The sequence below is a fragment of the Serinus canaria genome, chromosome 14 (genome assembly GCF_022539315.1).
Source record: "Serinus canaria isolate serCan28SL12 chromosome 14, serCan2020, whole genome shotgun sequence".
Lineage (NCBI taxonomy): Eukaryota > Metazoa > Chordata > Aves > Passeriformes > Fringillidae > Serinus > Serinus canaria.
Window position 1 is genome coordinate 3,417,050 of NC_066328.1, and position 21,431 is coordinate 3,438,480.

General features: G+C 40.7%; 1 long non-coding RNA gene across 1 annotated transcript in view; it reads left to right on the plus strand.

Annotated features, from left to right (window-relative positions):
• Nucleotides 1–21,431, plus strand: part of LOC127060165 (uncharacterized) — a 56,276-nt gene that overhangs the window by 30,258 nt on the left and 4,587 nt on the right. The gene's annotated exons all lie outside the window — the stretch shown is intronic.

Genomic DNA, 21,431 nt, shown 5'->3' on the forward strand with positions numbered 1-21,431 from the left:
AAACAAAAACCCCACCCAGCCAAGAAACCTCCCAAAAAACCAAACCAATGAACAAACAAAAAACCACCCAAAACCCACAAAACCCAAGGAAACCAACCCAGAAAAGATTCAGAAACATTAGGAAGGAAAGCTGCTGCTCTGAGACTGTTGCACTCTTTGCTGAAAGCTCTTTGCTGTTTGCAAGGTTGGGGTTTGAGCCTAAAATGTCAAAAAAGGGGTGTTTTATTGACAGCAAGTTAATTTAAAATTTATTGTTATTATTTTTAATGAAGAAAAGTCTTGACAAAGCTATGCAAATCATAAGCAGTCTAAGGGTCTCTCTTGCAAAAGGAAAACATCAGGCTCAGCCTATGTTTGCATTTGAGTAATGCATTAAAAATCAATTAAATCCATTTGAATAATTGAGGTAAATTGGTAGTAGTGAACTGGGTTGTCCTGACTGAGGATGTAATTAACTTCCAACTAAGTAATTGTAAATTAATTAGAAACAATGTATGCTCTCCATCTTGTAAACATTTTTGTTAAGGATTGTTGGGAGTTGAAATAATAAGGTTAGATTAGAATCAGCAATTGAATTCAGGGAACATTTTAGGAAATAACCAAGGGAATGATCTTATTATAGGGGAGGATTCTTGCTTTTCATTTTCCACATCAGGGAAATGGGAAGAATAAAATTTCTGATGCTTACATAGCTTTGCTACAGTCCTTGTTTAATGTTTGACTGAAGTTCTAAAGTAACTTCTCATCTGAAAGATTTATTTCAAATGCTGCTGATAGAACAACCTCCTCAAACCTCAGTTTTTGCTACAGATTTGTATTTCCAACACTGCTGTTCACTTTCTGATATTTCACTGGTACCAGGTTGTTCAGAAATTATTGGGTGCTTTAATATCAAAAGAGACATAAATAACTTAAATTGCTTGAGGAATTTTATTTTAAAATTCCTTTAGTGTATACTTCTGTATCAAATTTCAAATTATTAAAAGGCTCTGATTTAAAATATGGAACAAATGTTTTGAAAATAAATTTGCAAGACGTCACACAGGTAACTTGATAGGATTTTCTTACAGGCAGGCAAACAAAATGTTTTGGGGTTTTTTTAGTGCTTAATAAAATCTCTTAAGGGTAAGTGAAAAGTGCTGACATCTATCACTTGAATGGAACTGACAGCCTTAAACATTGGAAAAAAATTTCCATGAATGTCAGTTTTAATGTAAAAGCAGATGAACAGAAATTTCTGTAATTTTCAATCTTCTAGTATATGGAAAACATTTTGTGAGCATTTATTTTCCCTCAGATTATGGAGAGGACTGCAGTGTCACTTAGCTGACATGTTTATTGCTGAAGTGTTTATTTTAGTATTAATGCTTAAAAGCCAATACAAATTTAATCCTTTCATAGCTGTAGCATTTTGTGATTCAGAGTGAGTGATGCGATGAGTAATGGTAATTCTGCTGATTGCACAGAATTGGGTATGAAATACTTTAATCAATGAATACATTACTGAAATATTTAAAGAGAACCTGCCAGCTTTCCAAGCACTGGTTGGTTTTAGAATTTGGCGGCTTTATTTTTAATATTTTATTTTTAAATCGGGGGAAATGATTTTGTATGTGAATGGAAATACCCTGAATGCTCTTCAGAGTGAGATGATGGGAGGAGAGGGATGGTGAAAGCCTGCACAAGCAGTGTTGTGCTGGTGAAACAGGGAGCAGCTTCAGAGAGGAAGGAGAGCAGTGGAAGGGGAACCATGCAGGAAATCAGGATTCTGCCTGCCTGGTTCAGGTAAATGCCCTGAGCTCAGGGGTGAGACACGAGCTGCTGGTTGGTGGCCAGGCAGCACCAGGACACTGCATTTGGAACACAAGCCCCGTGAGGAAGGTTGGGAGGAGCTGGGGCTGTTTAGCCTGGAGAAGAGGAGGCTCAGAGGTGCCCTTATTGCTCTCTACAGCTCCCTGAAGGGAGGTTGCAGCCAGGTGGGGTTGGTCTCTGACAGAGCCAGAGGACACAGCCTCCAGCTATGGCAGGGAAGGGATAGGTTGGATATTAGGAAGAAATTTTTCACAGACAGAATAATAAAGTACTGGAGTGCCCTTCCCAGGGAGGTGGTGGAATCACCATCTCTGGATGTGTTTAAAAAAAACTGAACATGGCACTGGGTGCTACAGTCTGGGTGAGGTGTTAGGACACAGGTTGGACTGGATGATCTTAGAGGTCTCTTCCAACCCCATTATTCTGGGATTCTGTGATTTCAGAGGGTGCAGGACAAGTGTCAGGGCTTGGATTAGGCAGATTTAATCTCTGAGGTTCTCATTAGACTGCTATCTCCCCTAGGTTTCTGTACTCTCTTTATGTGCTTAACAACATTGCAAGATCAAAATTACTGAGCAAGTTCTGAAAATGATGGAAAAAATGTTTGTGGTTTTGATCAGCTCAAGTTTTATAATAGTGAGACAGTTTTATGTATCTTTGTGTCATGATCTGAGCCTGATGTCCCATTACTCCAAGGGACTTGTGGATGATTTGGGGTGAAGACCAAAGAAACCTCACCCAGTCTGCAGGAGCACATCTGACTGCACAGGGATGAAGGATGAAGCTCATTGCTAAGTATCTCAGGCTTGTTCAGGGCTTTATTCATCCCAGGCTCAAGGGGCAAACCTTGGCCATTCAACTGGCAACAGAAATTACTCTAAGCATCACAGATTTGAACTAGAAGTAGAGGCTGTGCAGGCAGATAGAGAAATAGGGTAGAAAAAGGCTCACAAGCAGTGGTGACAGCTGGCTGTCCAATATTCATGGTGGACCAGCAATACAATGGTGGATCAAGCCTGAGCACTTGAAACTGCAGACAATTGGCAGTGCTGCCAGCACAGCTGTCCTAATCCCAGTCAAGCCTATTCTTTAAGCCAAATAATAAATAAAGCAGACAATGTAGAGGGCAGAATAGACAGATAAACATAAACAGCAAAATTGAACTTGAATACCAAGTGATTTTTGTTTGTTTTGCAGTATCACAAACCAGCAAATGCAATGGCTTTGGAAGTGCTGTGGAGATTTCCAAGCCTCTACAACAGTTCCATCTGTCCTGAGATTTATGATTAATTACATCTGCTGGGAGAAACGAATATGGGCATTTTTCCTTTCCAACTGTTTTTTTTTTTTTTTTTTAGTAAACTCAGCTGATAAAAAATGCATGTAGGTTCCTACAACCAGAAAAAAATTCCCTCTGCTAATTGTGAATTAAGTGGATTTTCCAGCAGGCTGTATAATCCTCTACTTGTGGAAATATGATGTAAGTAATCACACAGCCCTGATGGTATGAAGATGGGCTCTTGGCATTTGCTGAACAGTTTGGCTAAAATGTCTTTTTTCAGGCTAATCTCTGAAGCAGTGTGAACAAAGTAATCAGATTGAGATGAAAAAGTTTAAGTGGATCATCAATATGACAGAAAAGGTTTTGAGAACACTTCAAAAGATGGAAGAGAAGGGTATATCTTCTGTTTCAGTTTTTAATCTTAGTGAATTCTATTGTGCTTGTCTCTGAAGTGACACATTATTTTTCACAAGGGATCCCAAGTGAACCCAAAGTTTTGTGCTAATACACTAAAATCAAATAAGGTAGCCAGTTTTTTTACTTCATATAAACTGGAATTTGGTTAAAAAAACATATGATAAAACATAATCAGAGACTAAAGATTTCAGTGTTGCAAAAGAGTATTTTTGCCAGAAGCAAAACATTATAATGATTCTTATTAATTAGTTTAATGCTTACTTTGAGTAAATACAGGAAACTGACATAAGCTGTATATGTAACTATTATAAAACACTAAATGAAATTAAAGACTTAAAGCACAACATTTATTTTAGGAATGCATAGACCCAAGAAATAGATTTTTCCTGTTAACAGGATCACAAGATAAAGAACACAGGTTTGAAAATAAGTGCCTTTTTTATTTACTTTGCTTTGAATCATGACAGAAACAAATGTCTGCTAATGTTACTTCTCCCAGTGATTATTTTATTTCAGCAGGAATGAATGGATCTTTGCTTAAGCTTCCCTGAAGATTCCCTGATGTAACCACTCTGTGTGTGTGTTAAATTCCAAGCCTTTGGAAATGGCTGACTGCCTTCAGTGGGCTCTGGGTCAGATCCTGATGTGACCCTGGCACCTCTTTGACCAATTTGACTTTTCTGTGCCTGAACCTGCAGTGGGATGTTCCCATAAATGTGATGGCATTTGAACAGAGAGATGAATTTCACTGGGCTCCAGGAGGAGCTGACTCATGCCCTGGACTGGCAGGAGTCACTGAAGGAGCAGGGCCACCCTCTTCCAGGTTTCCCTGAGCTCCTGGGATGCATTAAATGCTGTGGATTTGCAGAAGTGAAAGGGATTGGAAGATTCTGCATTTTGCCATTTTACCTAGGCTGTACTTTCTCATCTGCAAGTCAAATCAGGTTTTGGAGTTCAGTTTCAAGCATCTTGTTAAAAATGCACCTAAAATTTTTGCAGCTTATCTAAGAACAACTCTTTTAAAACTTTCTTTCAAGTCATATTACTTGTTTACCACATCTTAACCTCTGGTAAAAAAAACCCAAAACCAACAAATTAAAAACCCCAACCTTTTTTTTTTTAATGCTGCTAAATTGGTTTAGTCCCATGCTTTGACTTCACCTCCAGCTGTTGCTTTATTCCCCAGATGAACCCAGGAGAGCAGGAATGTGTCACCCATTCTTTCCCAAAGCCTCAGCTCCATCTCTGCAGGTGTCTCCTGCTGCAAAACCTCTGGAGAACAGCAGTGTTCTGTGCCACCAATCAGCCTGTAAGGATTCAGGGACAGTCTTTGACAATAATTGGGATTTTATTGTAGATTAGGCCTTCAGGTGCTAATTCCAGCTGTAACAGAGCAGTGCAGGGAATAAATTCAGCAATCTGCAATTCCCTCAGGGGATGCTCTGCCTGCAGCTCTCTTGCAGTGAAGGATGGGATTTTGCTCAAGTGCTGTTTTTACAAGCTTAACTTTCTTAGTCTTGCCTGAAAACAGAGTTCCTTTCAGGGCAATCAGGAGTAGAAGGATGCTGCTGTTTCATCCCCACGTGGTCCATTGCAGCAAATGTGCAGTGCAGGGTTTGTGGAACTGGTTGCTGTTTTAGTAGTTTGTGTGATGAAGGAAACACCAATGATGGACATATCTCAATTCTTTTGCTTGGCCTCCTGCTATGAATTTAGCTCATGTCCTCACTTCTGCATATATTTAATGTGGAGGTGAACACCCAAAAGTAAAGTAATTATATTTTCTTGGCCATCATGGACTCTAGCATTGCAATTTTTTGGTCTTCTACAGAATCCCCTTATAATCAGTTATTCCACTGGAAAATGCCAGTGGGATCTGGCATTTGGTAGTGGTTTATAGTGCAGATGTTTTTTAGTGTTGGTTTTTTCCTCGTGTCATACAACAAGGTATTTGAATTTAATTATCTTACTTTTTCTAATTATCTTACTTTTTTTAATACCACTGTAAGGAGATCGTGTCTATTCCAGAAGAAAAAGGGGGTAGAAGAATCCCTAGGAAAATTAAAACTGAAATTCAGATGTCAGACAGGATATAGACATGATGAGAGTGAGAACAGTTTAGCCTTTGAACATCTTCATTATGGCTGCAATATGTTCTCAGTTATTTGACATTTAAATACAGATGCCTTCTGCATGGCACGTGCCAGAACTCTGAAGTTCTTTGTCATGCACAAGGCTCAGTTCCCAGGTTTCCCAAGTGTACAGCTCTGACTTAAACTTTAGGAATCAAACCTTGACCCCTGCACCAAAGACCTTTCATATTAGAGTGGAATAAAAATCACCTTGGGCAAATTTTTATTTTGTAAACATGTGTTCCACTATCTCTGCCTGTCTCCATTCATGGGCAGGACTGGTGATTTTTCCACACATTGCTGCTCACCACAGTTAGTGGGGTATCCCTGCCTGATCCAGGGTTTTTCTTGGAGTAAATATTGCAGGATCAGTAGGACCTTCTTCAGCATGAAGCCTTTCTAGGAGGGTGTAAAATTTCATAAAGCTTTTAGGAGCACTAGTTGAAATTGGTATTGATGTAAAGCAATAAGCCCTGTTTATGTTAGCTTTCTAAAATTAAAATTTTTAAATTAGACTTCTCTGAAGTGGGAGGTTCTAGGGAGCTCCCATGTTATTTCATTCAGTCTGTTTCCCAGGAATAGGAATGTGTTTGGTCACAGACAGGGACACATTTGCATTATGGTCCCACTCTCAGGTATCCTTTAGTGCTTTCACCTTTCTGTTTTGCAGTTGTCCATCTGCAGTGATATTTGGCACTCTACAGGTTGCCCCAAACCTAAAATTCATCTGTCTTCCTTACTCTCTGCTGAAGTGAAACTCCAGAATCCCTGCACTGCTCCAGCTAAGGCTGCCCTAACCTTCACAGCTTTTAGTTTTTATTTCTGCTTGTAGCAAATCCAACCCAGCAAATCCTCTGGCTGTCTTGTCCCCTGCTCAGGGTTCAGTGATGGAGGAAAATGGAGAGCTGTGAAGAACCCAAACACTTTCTGTGCCTTTCAAGGGAGAGCCTTTGGAGCTTGGTGCATTTTCCTTAACAAGACCCAAAAAGGACCCAGGAGCAGGTGGAGGTTAATGCCATTCCCACCAAGGCTTCTTTCTCTTGCAGCCATGGGTGCTGCTGAAGTGCAGCTCCTTGACCATTTTAGGTCCATTCAGGAGAAATGGACCTAAAGGAGAAATTCAGGACAAATTTCTCTCCCAAGAGAGCTTTTCTCTGGATGTGAGAGACCTGACAGGAAACTGTGGTGTCACAGGCATTCTGTGGTGCCTCTGGGACAGGAATGGCTCCAGCTAAACTGACACAGGCCTTTCCTAGAAATACTGGAAGAAAACACTGTCTTAACCATTTTCCCATGGAAAAAAATGTGAGAAGAATTGTGTGCTGGTAGATCTGTGGGGTGTGTGCACCTGAGCCTGCTGCAGCTTGGGTGTGCTGGGCATGTCAGAGAGCACTCCAGTTAACATGGATCAGCATTCCAGCAAAATCTGTTCTTCTGTACCTGATGTATTTTGAAATAATTTCTTTATTCTAGACCTTAGAAAATATTCTAGACCTTGAAGGAATACAGCAGATACATGAAGTGGGGTACTTAAAGAACTGCTTTGCATAAATAAAAGTAAAAAAAATTAAATAAATGCTACACTAAAATGAAACTTAACAAATATAAGGTCTGTGACATGATCTCACATGTTTGTAAAGCTCTACTCATGCCAGTGCATGAGCAGTCAGGTTTATAAAGTGGTGGGGAGCAGATCTGAGCTCCTGCTGCACCTGGAGGCATGCTGTGTGTTGGGGTTTGCTTTGGTTTGGTTTGGTTTGGTTTGGTTTGGTGATGTGTGACCAGCAGTTCCTCCCTCCTGCCCACTCCTGTGCCATGGGGGTGTCACAGAGCTGGAGAGGAGACTGGGAACTGAATCAAACCCTGAAAGGACAGAGGAAGTAGGGAAAAAAAAGCCCCACTGTTTAAGAACAAGGTAGAAAACATGATTGAATTGAAACTCCTCTACCCAGAATGATTTTATTTGCCTTCCCCTGAGGCCATTAATTAGCTGGGTTCACAGCCCCCTGAACATCCCTGCTGCTCACACCTTCAGGAGCAGGGAAAGCACTGAAGCACAGTGGTTAGAAAAGGAGGGGAGCATAGCAAAGTGCTTCCCTCTGCTAAAAAAAAATCGATGTATTCCCCTGGGGGTGTGTGCAGAGCTGAAAGCAGCTGCTGAGGAGATTCCTGCCAGGCCCAAGAAGGTGTGCTCAGCATCCCTCACAGCTGGGAAAGGCTGGCAGTGCTCTGGCACCTGTTTCCTCACTTGCTTTTCCTCCACACAAGACACAGGAAATGAAACACAAGGCAGGAGACATCACCTAGCCATCACTTTCTCTTCCAGTGTGGATACTTTGCAATGAATTTTCCTTGAGAGCAACCTACCTAACCCTGCCCCCACATCTTTCATTTTCACTCCACTGATCCCCCTTTAACTCTATATCCCATGAAAATAATATTTGCCATAGGAAGGGAGCTGTAATGCAGCGTTCTGTAAGTGTGATTAATGCAGAACAGATTGTAAGCATATTGTTTTCATTAGGAAGCAGCTACTGAATGTTTGCATTTAACTTGCTGATTGCTGCAGTTGTTGCCATATGACAGAAAGTCTATTAGACTCTGTGCCTCCTTAATTCAGCCATATGATAGAAAATGTTTGTGTTCTGAAAATAGTGTCTATTACAGTGACACTTATAGGAATGATCCATAGTGGGAAGCAAAACACAGCCTGCCACATGGAGAATGGAAACAAGGATTGGGTCCTTGGCTTGCTTCAAACTGAGTGATCTGAACTCAAACCACCCCTGAGCTCATAAATGGTCACACCATGTCATATCTTGAGTCACTTGTTTCTCCATTAATGAACGGAGAATGATCAGAATGACTCTGGCTCAAAAATAGGTGATGGCTGGTTTAAAATGATTTGAGATTACTTCTGTGGGCCCTCTATCTGTAGATAGATTCTGCTTCCTCAGAATTTTCATTTATCAGAAGAAAATATTTCCCCTGGCTTCAGAGTGTTAGGGTGGAGCTAAAAGTGACCTAAATGAAATTTGGAGCCTGACCAGTTGAAACCAAGAGTTAATAGAGCTGTTGTAGATGCTGATCATATTTTCACATGAGAATAGAGTGGTATTTCAAGGTGGGCATGAGGAGAACATCAACTTGCATTATTCCATTCAGTTACCCAGGGAGTATCACCCTGTGGTACAACCATGCCCCAGTATTTTGACTCCAGAAGCCTTGGTGAGGATGATCCAGCAGTGGCCATCCCACAGGATGATCAGGAAACAATCTGGAATTACTCCCTCCTTGTGAACCCAGTGCCTGTGGAGAGCCCTGTGGGCTCCTTGCTGGGCTCCTTTAGTTTGCTGCTGGCACTTTTTCCCCTCTGTTGGATGGCCCAGGTGTTTGGAGATGTCTGGGTGCTCACAGGCTTGAGAGAATCACAGTGTGAGTGGTGGGGTGGAGTCTTACTTGGAACTCTCCAGGTTATTTATTTTTTTAAGTCTGGCACTACACAAACCACACTGAGAGCTATTAACAGAAATTAATTATTCCTCCTGCTGGCATCTTTACAACTTACTCAGACGAGGGATTATTAAATGCATCATGCCTTACAAATTTGCATGTATGAAAAGCTTTATCATTGCCTGTGCACTGCTGGCCTCCTGCAGGGGTCCAGGTACTCAGAAATTCCTGCTCAGCCATTGCCATGGGCAGTGCTGGGCTGGCTCCACTGGCTCCAAACACAGCAGAGATGGTCCCTGTGCCCTCCTGACAATGTGCCACCCCAAACTGCCCAGGGCATGGGAATCCCACTGCCCTTGGCCTGGAGACTCAGCTACCATGGAGAAGGGAATCATAGGACACAGCAGAATAAGTGTTCTTCTGACTAAATGTGATTTGTTTGCCTTTTTTTTTTTCAATTTCTTGTTCAAACAAGTCAGGGAAGCAGATAACCATGGTAACCCAGAAAAATGTGGGTGTAGATCTGCTGGTGTGTGTCTGTGGAGAGCTGAAGAAATGTGTAGAGGGGTTTATTTATTTGTTTACCAATTTATCCTATTGTTGGCTTTTTGATCCTAAACGAGGACAAAAATTTCTTGAAAATGAAGAGCTATAAAAAACCCAAACATTTTCTGTGCCTTTCAAGAGATTTTGTATTAACACAGGTGTAAATTATTAAAATTATGAGCTTTCTGCTTTTACCATGATTTTAAGTAGAGAACTCTGAAGTGAGGTAATTAAAAAAAAAAAGATGAAATGTTGCTGGGACAGTTTGTTTTTAATTTTAGCAAGAAAAGTTTCAAGTTTGATGTCTGCTTAGGTAGTGCTTTGAAATAAACCAGCTCTGAAGTGTTATTTTGGAGGAAATCCCCACTATCCAATCTCCTAAGCTTTTCTGCCCTCCTCTGAATTTCTGTCCCCTGTGTCTCCCCAGTCCAGCTGCACACACCAGAATACATTGTTTAGGAAGGTCCTGTCCATGGGAGTCTGGGGACAAATGCTGAATTTCTGCTTGGCTGCAGCATCTGCCATTATCACCCCTGTCCTCTGTGCATGGAAAAGGGGCTCCTGTAGGTGTCAGGATGTTTCTAAAAGGTGTTCCAGGGATTGTCATTATTGTCTTATAGCTGACAATGACAGTTTCTTGCTGATGGCCTCTCACACAGAATTCAAAAGGCAAAACAGCAATGTAAGAACTGTATTTCATACTTTACTGCAGATTGCTTAACCTCACATTTTTTCCTGTTTCCAGTAATGTTACAGCAAACACATGGACAGCTTTCTAGTCAAGGTCCTTAAATTCTTGTAGGTGAAAAATCTGTACATTCTGATTTCCTTCCTATGACTTCCTTTTGAAAAATATTTTCAAAGAGGTGCTTTTGCATTTCAGCATTTTAGGAATGTTCAGAGCTTGCCATTCCATTTCCCAATATTTTTTGTTTGAATGCTAAATGCAAAGATCTGGATGTTTTGCTGTTGTGTCATGCTGTAACAAACAGGCATTGCTTGGCTCTTAGAGGTGGTCAGAGGGGTGAATAAGATTTCTGTGAGTTTTCCCCAGTTTTGTAAAAATCACAATTCAAGCTGCAAGTTAACCCAGAATTTTAAAAGGAAGTTCCTGACCAGAACGTGTAACAGCACTGCTTCTTTTGGGAAGATGGGCTCTGTTATCAGTAATTCAAATATCAAGAGTTTTCTACTGAAAATAGTGATATTTCTTTTACAGTGTTGTACTTTCCAGCTACAAGGTTCTCTGTGGTTGTTATAATCTTGACAAGAGAGAGCCTGCAGCTGCTGTTGGTAAAAATTGGTTCATTCCTCTGTCTTTATGTTTATATTATGGTAATGCAAATTAATTATAAGCCTGTATTCAAAGGTTCTCAAAACTGAAGTAACTTGGTTACTTCTGACTCCAGTCTGAGTTTTCAGTCTGTTAATTGAATTGAACCCTAATGTGGAATTTGGGAACTTTATTTCTGTTTGTTGTTAAATTGACAGAGTAAAAATAAAAATTGAGAGTAAAAATTGAAAGTGGTGCTAGATTCTGGGAAAGATTCCATTTTCCCCAAAGCATGACTGACAGCCACGTGTGTGAGCAGTTCTGGGGCTGGGGTTTTTGAAGGTTTGAGTCCTGGGAGGTGGCAGCAATTCCCTGCAGGGAGGCTGAGCTGGGCACAGGCACCTGTGCTCCTGAACTCAACTCTTCCTCTCTCTTGCCTCTTTGGAGACAGGTTTCTGTCTCTAAATATGAGCACATATTTCACAATCTGGTGTTTCAGCACGTTCCTGCTTCCCTGCCCATTGTACTGCCTTGTTTTTCTTCTGAAACAGGGGAAGCAGCAGGAGCAGGGAGCAGAATACCCAGCTCTAACCCAGATGTTAATATTGAGGGAAATGGCAGTGTCACTTGGAGATGCTGGCATTGCAATAGCAGCAGTAATTCTTTCTGAGATTTGTGTGGGTATAACTTTGTGTCCCTGGAAGAATTAGGGATCAGCTAATGAACTTATTAATGGCTCCTGGTTGTTTGTGGGGGTGCAAACTGAGTAGGGCAGACATGGGATGTGTTATCAGAGAATCAGGGTTTGGTTTGGACTCCTCTTGGTTACATAAAAAGTTGAGACATGGGTATATTTTCCCTGAAAGTAAACTTTTTACAGCATTCTTTGCAATGACACACTTCAGTCAAACTCTGTTGATTCCTTGGGGATTTTGTAGAAGCTGAGTTTATTTCATTTCTCTAATAAAGAAACACTAAACAGTTAATAAATATATCAGAAGGCTTTCCACTGCATTTTGTTTCCCTGATAGCAGCATATTTTGTGCCTATAGCTACAGTATTCTACTGGGTGAAGATAAATGGATTTCATAATCTCTCACTGGGGAGAAAAGTGAGACTGGAGAAGATTGGAGCTGCATGAGCTGGGTAACTTAAGATTATAGCTCTGAGAGGCAGAGCTCTAAAAAGCTATTAAAGATGTTACCTTCTTGATTGGAGATTCAGGAGCTGATGCACTGCCTCAGTCCTGATATGTTTTCAAACTTTCATTGAATTTATTTCATCTTCCACCTGGCCCCTCTAAAATGCTGCTCTGAAAAGAAATAATTTCTTTCCATTGTGTGTCTGTTTTAGGTAGGTTCATCTTCCAAATACATTACCATTTCCTAAAGACTGGATTTAAATCCATCAGCAGAATATGAGGGAAAACACATTGGATTATTTTGACATATTCTTTGAGATAATTCCTTATGGGCTTATGCTTAATATGTTGAATTATCACAAAGGAAAGTCCCTTATCTGTTTGAAGAAATACCATAACTGGTGATTACAACTATAAAAAAAGTGGAATTAAACTTCAGTTTTGTAAAGGAGGCCCATAAATTTGTTTTCTCTTAAAGAACTGCTGCCATTACAGAAAGAATTTGTGTTGGGACAGGGAAGATTTCTCTCCCAGTGTGATGCATTTAGTGAGATTTGTCTTGTTACCAATTTGCCATTTGATTGCTGGGCACATTCAGAGAAACTAGAGCTGTCAGGAATAGTCAGCTACCCTTTAAAAAATGCCCAGTAGCTTTAACAGCTTCAAAAGTGATTAACAGCTCATTAATTATCCATGGATGCCTGGGGTACTCCATGGTGGGGTGACCTCACCTTGGCTGCTGGGGGCTGCTCTCACTCCTCATCCCGGGCAGGACAGGGGCAGAAAATGACATGGAAAACTCTTGGCTTGTAGTAAAGACAGGTTCATAAAAAAAAAAAAAAAGAAAAAAAAGCAGAGGTGTGGTGTGGATTCTTTGTTTCTTTTTTCTGCTAAAGTCAGGATTCAATGTGTGAGACAGTGTTTCTCGCTAGGACTCAGATGTTCATTAGTTGTTATCTATACTCTGGTTTTATAAACTGTGAGTTCTACAGCACTTCACTAACTAAAAAATGGAATCCTATCTCTCTCTCTACAGGGCTTTTAAAGGATAAACTGTCTAATTAAGAAATGACACTTAAATTAGTTTTACTTTTACCCTAATAACTAACTACCTGTGCCCTGCAATGCAGACTTTTTTACCTGATTACACAGTACCACTCAAACTTGTGAAGAAGGATTGGCTGCTGCCCTAAAACTTCTCTCTTGCTTTATATATATTCATATATTCTAAAACCTTAAACTCTGAGTTTTCCACCAGGTGATATTGCACACTTCTGTTAAAACCACACACCTATAATCCCAGTACTGTCATTCCATTTTGGAAGTTTTCTGCACAGCCTCAGATCAAGTGCAGTGCTCCCCTCGGTGTCAGTGCCTGGCAGCACAGAAAGCCTGAAATTCTCAGCAGCCAGGGATCCAACAGTGATGTGCAGAAGCAAAGCAAAACCAAAGGAATTTTGATCTCAGCTTCCCACCAGCTGCCAATTTCCTGTCCCTCCCTGCAATCAGTGCCTCAGGATGGGCAGCTGTCCCTGTCCCCAAGCCTCCTGTGGCAGAGGCCACCCCTGCAGCCCCCACTGCCAAACCCTCACCCCCACAGCCAGTGCAGCACACAGGGCTCAGATGCTCTTGGATGAATGGAGAAGCAAATAGTCTGGAATTGTTGATATCACCTCTTAGGTGATGCCAGCCTAACCAGATGCAGTGCCACTGGAGGGATGAAGTTGCCTCCTCCTGTCTGTCTGCAAAAATATTTCAGTCTGTTAAGTTTTAATGTTCACTTTGGGGAAGAAGATTGCTGGATGGCCAGTTCTTTAAGTGGGATTTTCCCCATTATTGGCCAGGGATTTATCAAATCCCTCCATCTTCTGCCCTGCTGATACATAAAGATCAAAGAGAGAGTCTGCTTAGATGAAGATATTCTGGGATAGAAACCTGTTATGAAAACGGAGAGTAGGGGCTTTTTCACACATCTGACCTATTCAGTTACAGTCTTCACTGAAAACTTTGTTTTTAATAGAAAACTCTTTTCCAGCATTTTAGGTCTTGTTTTAAAAAGTTCTGTTTTAAATCTTCTTGTTTGTTTTAACTTGGGAAATAAAATCCAGAATTCATGCAAATTGCAGGTAGTTAAAAGGGAAAAAGTTCTTCTCACTTCTTTCAGAAGAATCTCCCAGGTTCTCACCTCATGTTTAACTACAAGAGATCAGAGAGACTCAAGAGTCAAAGAAAACTTCAAGGCACAGGGAAAGACATTTTGGATAAATGTGGTCCACAGTGAACCCATGCAGAGTGCAATAGGGAGTGCTGTACAGAAAAATCAGATTGAGAGTAGAAATTTGGAAATCACCTGGCAAGGAGTGTAAGATAAATTGGTAAAAAGCTCAAATTTTACATGTCTGGTTTTCTAACTGCTGTAATTTTAGGGACAGCAAAAGACACCCTAGGTTTGAGGGATGCTGTTAGCGATGGTTCTGGAAGGTTTTGACTGCTTTTCTTTGGTCCTGTGTTTCATTTAGAGGAAAACACTGCTTTCAAGGCTGCTCAAAACCCAGAATTCCTACTGCATGGGAAATGTCTGTAGTTCAAATCTTGTTTCTTTTAATTCTTAGCAGGAAATATTTTTGCTGCTGAGTTTTTGCCCTGCCCTAGGTGGGGTGTTTCCCTGTTCCCTAGGCAGCAGCAGCTGGGACCTTCCCAGCATGGTGAGTTTGTACTCCAGTGGCAAAACCCTTCTGGTGAGCCCCATCTGGAAAGCCAAGAATGTTCTGTCTAAAGAGGCAGCATGGTGCTGAGCAGGGCTAGGGTTTGGAGGTGTTCTGGGAGATCAGAGAGAAATCCACCCTGTGACTGCCAGCATGGCCTTTGCACTCAGCAGAAATGATGAACTACCAAAGCCCTTGTATGGATCTGGGAGCCCACTGGAAAAACTGGGTATGCTCCCAGCTGGTGATTCCTGAAAAAAACAGGAAAAAAATCACCAGCTCCCAGCTGGTGGTTCCTGAAAAAAACCAGAAAAATCTGGTGACAAAAGTGATCTGGTAAATGGGAGAGGCTGTGAAACACAGAGCAGCCACTAAAGGAGAAGAGTGGGAACTTGAGCCAGGGAGATGTAAAGAATAAACTGAACATGTGGATCAGTATGATTAAAAATAGGTCAGACTAAGCCACTGTGTCTGGTTTTACCAATAAATAATAGGTTTTCCTTGGATATTTCATAGCCTTGTTTAGCTTGGAAGAGGACTTGGGAGATCTTCTAGTTCAGCATCCTCCTCAAACTGCAGAGTTAGATCAGGATTGTGCCCTGCTGAGCTTCTGTCAGCTCTGGTGAACAGAATTCCACAGACTTCCTGGGCAACTTATTCCTAATTATATAGAGAATTATTGCTGGTAATTAATCAGAACTTGTTATCTGTTTCTTTCTGCCTTTAGCTGTGCATGTTTGAGGAGAATCTGGTTCCTCTTTCTGTGTCACCACAGCTAAAGCAAGGCCAGTGCCTTTAATTTTGTGACTTGAGGCTGTCTAAACCCAATTCTTGGCATTTGCAGGCTGGTAGCCCTGTAAACATCTTGGTGGCCCTTCCCCTCTGGACCCCCTCCCATTTGATGTGTGCTCAGTACAGGGAGCTGGGCACAGTGCTCAGTGCAGTGCCAGAGGTGACAAATGCAGAAGGGATAAACAGAGCAGAAAAAGGCAAACAAATCTCAGCTTGTTGAAATATCAAATGTGAATTCTGACAGAGGGTGGAAAAAGAGTAATTTTCAGCTCTTCAGTGTTCCTACAAACCCCTCATTCTCATGTAGGTGTTCTGTGGAGTTGTAGGAATTCAGGGATCCCAAAAAGATTTCAGTTTTAACTAGCCCATAAGGTAAATACTGTCTGTGTAAAGGGCTGAACTTCATTTCAGAAAGAAAGGTCAGAGTTTCTACAGGATAATGGTAGAGATGTTTGAAAAAAAGGAACTGTGAAATTTTTTTCTCAATAAATAAATTCATGTATATTTAGATATTAAAATTCACATTTGAGGTAGGAACTTGGAGTTATTTTTGAAGAAACAGTTTTCAGTTCTAACAGAATTACAGGTTTGATGCAGGTAGTGCTGAATGAAACTCTGTGAGGGTACAGGGGAGCAGAGCTCAACTTTATTATTCACTGACTGCAGGGCAGTATTTTTAATGACACTGAGCATGCAGGACAAACATCTCACCTTTCTGACAGACCCAGCTGCCTTGGACTTTCTGTTGGTGTTGACTTTGCTCACCTTGAACACTTCTCCTGTCATCTCCTGGATGCTTTGCCATGTATTCCTCATGCACCCCATTCTCCTTGTGGTTCTCCATCTTAGACTTCAAGGATGTGGATCCTCCTGCTCAGGGCTTGTGGTTTTATTATTTTTTTTAATATTATTATTATTTTTGTCTTGTGCTTACTGCAAAAAGAAGCAAATCCTTGTCCAATCCACAAGGATTCTTGCCAGAGGATCTGATTCCCTGGTGGGATGGATGCCAGCAATGGGATATGTTTGCAGACTATTTTGTCATTTATATTTGAGGCCCAGAAATGCTTTGATGTTGGCCCACAGAATATCTGCTGGAGTAGAAACATGTGAAACTGTGGCATTGAAACCCATGGTGTTAAGACCCAGGGCCCAAAAATCTAAAGTGCAATTGGCTTGACCCTACAAAGGCTGTTTGCCCAAAGTTTGTGATGTGAGCAAGGCTCGTCCCTGCACAATGCACAGCAAAGCCTCCTCAGCTCTGTGATCAAACCCACAATGATTTGGAATTAAATTTCAATAATTTAAGTAATCCTTCTGGCATTGCAGCTCGGGGCACATCAAATTGGAAATCCTATTAAGAAAAAGTGTCTATATTTATAAGGACAGGAGGCTCAAAAAGTGCAGTTGAAGCCAAAGCTTTTAAGCTGTTTGATTCAATGGGACATGAAAAACCTGTTAAAAATAATGGGGAGGAATTTACTGCACTTATTGAGAGTTTCGACAATTAAAAGAAAGGGTAAAGAATCTCCATGAACAGGGAGAATGGCAAAAGAGCTTTTGTGAGAGTGGGAAGCACAAGTGGAAATATGCAAAGAATTAATGTGCAAATTCTGTTGTCATATGTGCAATAACTAATCTGTGCAAAGAGAATCCAATTACTGGACAGGAAATTAATTGTTACATTTCTAGCTTTGTAATATATTTGTGTGAGTGATTTCTCTATTTGAGCTTCATTATGTATATTTATATTAAAAGTAGATTTCTTGTCAGACACCTATACTACAGTCAATTTAACTGGAAAAACTCAGCTGGATAGCTCTAAGGGAGGGATAGAACTGGCAGCTCCTTCTAGATGTACAGGGTTGAAGAAGCTGATGTCAGTTGTCTAAGCCAGTGTCCCATTTTGAAGCCTTTTGCTGGCTGTGCAGTCTGTGTGGATCTCCCTGAGTGTGAACATCTGTCTGCAGAACAGAGACAAACCCTCCTCCACAATATCATGTATTGGCAGAGAAATCTAGAAAAAAGCACACAGAAAAGAATCTGTTTCAAAGGGCATTGCCAAAATTTTAGGAACTTGGGGGGTTCAAAATATTTTTTGTTGGATTTCAGAAATTATGGAATTTATTTTTTTTTAATGCTACTGGAAGGAGGTGTCCAGGATAGCACAGAAAATCCATTACAGGTCTGCCCACTGCACTTTGCTCCACCTAGACTGGGATTGGGAAATTAACAATGGTGATGTTTGCAATTAGCAAATTAACAATGGTGATGTGCTCTGCTCCAAGTGTTCTCACAGCTTTGCAAGACAGATCTCAAAAAGGACAGGAAATTGATAAAAATCTATTTTCTCCCCACTATTAGAATTTTAGACTTATTGATAAAGCATGTGTATTTTGTGAATATTTTAAAATAAGCCAGGTACAGCAACAACACCCACAAACTATTATTTTTTGTTTAAAAAGTGCTTTAAATTGGAGCAGTTGAACTCCTTGCTGGTAAGGATATGCAGTTAATACTTGCTAAAACGCATTTTTCAGAGAAGAAAATGAAACCAAGAGCTAGGCTATTTTTGTACAGCTGCTGAAGACAAGAGAAATTTTTATAGGAAAAGAGGGCCTGATCCTCTTGGTTGTCCGTGCTGCCACTTCCACTGTTAATTCTGGCTTTTGTTCATTAAGTTGTCTCCTGAACTTGCAAATATTTTCTGCAATCCCCTAACCACAGAAATCATGGTCTACAAGGACATGAATGTTCCTGTCTTGTCTTTGTTAACACAGCTATCAAAACCAGAACTATGTATTTGTTAGAGCTGGACCACCGTCTGCAGGGTTGGGGGTTTGTTGTCTTAGATAGCAAAGGTTCTATCATCATCATAGTACGAGGATTTCACATTATCAGAGCTTCATACCTTCTTGATACAGGCAGCTCCTCTACACACTGACTTCTCCAGCTCCTGGCAGCAATCTGAATCTCCTCACTCCTCTTTCCTCACTCTTATATAGCACTAGTTCTTATTGATTACAGGTGTGGCCTGTTAAGATCAGGCCCACCTCCAATCTTCAGCAACTGACCCAGCTGCAACTCACTGGGGAACAAGATCACCCTCTACAATTCCCCCTTTTTCTTTTAACCACAGAGTTGCAGCATTTCCAGAAAGACATATTTAAATAAATTAACATTATTACATATTTGTATATTTCATTTAGAATTAAGAGTTATACAAACGTTCAAAACAGCATGTTACAACACAGACATATATATTTCTAAATATTAGTTTAGTTCTACAGCTTTTCCCAATTTACAAAAGCACTTATCTTCAAGGTCTTTTACACTCATATTTAGCAAACACCAAGAGCTGTAATTGATATATTTTGCCAAAAGTTTAGTGTTCAAGTCCTGTTCCCAAATCCACGGGGTTATTTGGTCAAATCCAGTTCTCCCAAAACCATGGGGTTACTTGGCCAAATCCAGTTCTCCCAAATCCATGGGGCTACTTGGTCAAATCCAGTTCTGAATCCTCGGGGTTATTTGGTCAAATCCAGTTTCCTCCAAATCCACGGGGCAATATAGTTTAGTCCCAAATCACGTCGGGGTCACCATTTGTTGTCTTAGATATCAAAGGTTCTATCATCATCATAGTACAAGGATTTCATATTATCAGAGCTTCATACCTTCTTGATACAGGCAGCTCCTCTACACACTGACTTCTCCAGCTCCTGGCAGTAATCTAACTCTCCTCACTCCTCTTTCCTTACTCTTATATAGCACTAGTTCTTATTGATTACAGGTGTGGCCTGTTAAGATCAGGCCCACCTCCAATCTTCAGCAACTGACCCAGCTGCAACTCATTGGGGGACAAGATCACCCTCTACAGGGTTTTTTTTTAACATTTTGTGAGGAAAATTTTGACAAATCTGGCATGAGACCTATCTTAAAGTCCTGCAAAAGTCAGAAACTCAATGACTCAGAAGTCACTGAAAGCCAAAAGCTTTCAAGTCAACTCCCTAACTAACATCAGCTTTGGAGAATTCTGCTTTAAAAAGTAGTTTAAATGTAGTCATGTTCTGTTTCCCACCAGTGCTTCACTACCCCAATTATCTACAAATCCTGTACTTAAATAAACTTTATGCACAGGATTTGTACATAATTGTAGAAGTGGACATTATGTACCTCATCCTGTACATAAATCAGCGTCTAAATTTAACATATCAACCATGCAGTGTGTTAACAATCCAGTTTGTGGCTGTGGGAACTGGCCACCAGTTGATTTTACACTGTGGTGTAGTGTAGGACACTACAGTGAAGCTTTAATCCCAAAAGTTTGTTTCCCTAAAATAAATGTGAATTTAAGGTATTTCTGTAGCAAAGTAAAACTTCTCATCCTGCTTGCCTATTTAAGGTTTTCAAAAAAATCCACATACACATCTAGTTTGCAACATTTTTTTTCTAAAACTTTCTCAGCATCTACTCAATCCAGAAGGATGAGAATGGCAAGATATTCCTGAAGATGGCAGCTCTGGAGTTGTTGGCACTAATAAAGTGTTAAAGCTAAATATATGGCTGAGGTGATTGCATATTGTCTTCTTCACACTCCAACAACAAAGTGTGGAAGAAACCTGAGGGATAATAATTTCCTGGTCTCATTTCCCAAGACTGTCATTCCTCATCTTGACATACTATTACAATAATTCCATTATCAGTATTTTTTCTTGTCATTAAGTGCTTCTTCTGATGCTTCTGTTATTTTTATTTCCAAAACCTTGAGTGCCCCCACACAGACCTCCTCTCCATATGTGTGTTCTTTGCCAAATACTGGTATTGGATCATCTGGTCTCCTCAAAACCTCTGACTAATTATAGCCTCTGTTGAGTGCTCTGAAGTATGAGAAAATCCCCACAGAATCAATAGAAATCTGCACAAAAGGAGGAGAATTTGACTGCCTGGTTGATTTCCTAGCAGGTTTGGTTTGGTTTCTATTTTGTTGCAGTTAGTGATGTATGTATACACAAGCAATTTAAATTTGCAGTGCCGAAAACTCCCAGAATAATTCCTAAAAAACAAATAGTGGTGTTTCCTGGATATCAGTTTATCTTTTGGTCCATCATTCTGTCCTTGGTGCAGATAACAGGATTCAGCTCTGCCTCTCTTGGGAATTCTTTGGTGTTATTGCATTTTCAATTTTAAAATGAAAAATTTAAAATTTAAAATTTGTTGCTTTTTGAATTTTAAAATTTCAGTTTTAAAGCCTGATGTAGAGGTGTTGAGGTGCCTCTGTTGGAGCTGTGTAGGCTGAGGTTTTGGGGAAGGGGTTGGTCAGCTCTTTGTGGCAGCAGCTCTCTGGCCACACAGGGCAAGGCACAGCTTTCCCAGGCATTGTCCTGGGGAAGGCTGAGAGAAATCAGAGGAAGGAATGAGAAACAATGCCTGTCTTTCCTTTGTGACAGATGAGTAATGTGATGATTGACTCTGACAGTTAACAGACAGATATCATGTGTGTAAGTAAGAAAGGTTTTATAGATTTATAGTTATGTTTTACCCCCTCATGTGGTTATCAAGGGACAGCTGGGGTTGGGACATCTGGGAGGGCTGGCTTGTCACCATGGAACACCTGAGCTCCAGTCAGGGTTGGAGGAAGAGATCTCCAGCACTGGGCAGTGAGGAAGGGGTTGGTGGACAGAACTTTGGGAGGGGTTAAAGGGTTAGAAAGGGAAACCTCCATGGTGTGGGGGAGAGAGCACATGGTGGGCAAAATCCTTTGCTCCTGGTGCCGTAACCTTTGTTCTCTATTCAGTCTTCTGTTGTGTTTTTGATCAGGTTTAACAAACCTTCCCAAACTATGGAAAGTGAGTCACCATTCCTCACAGCTTGCTGCACC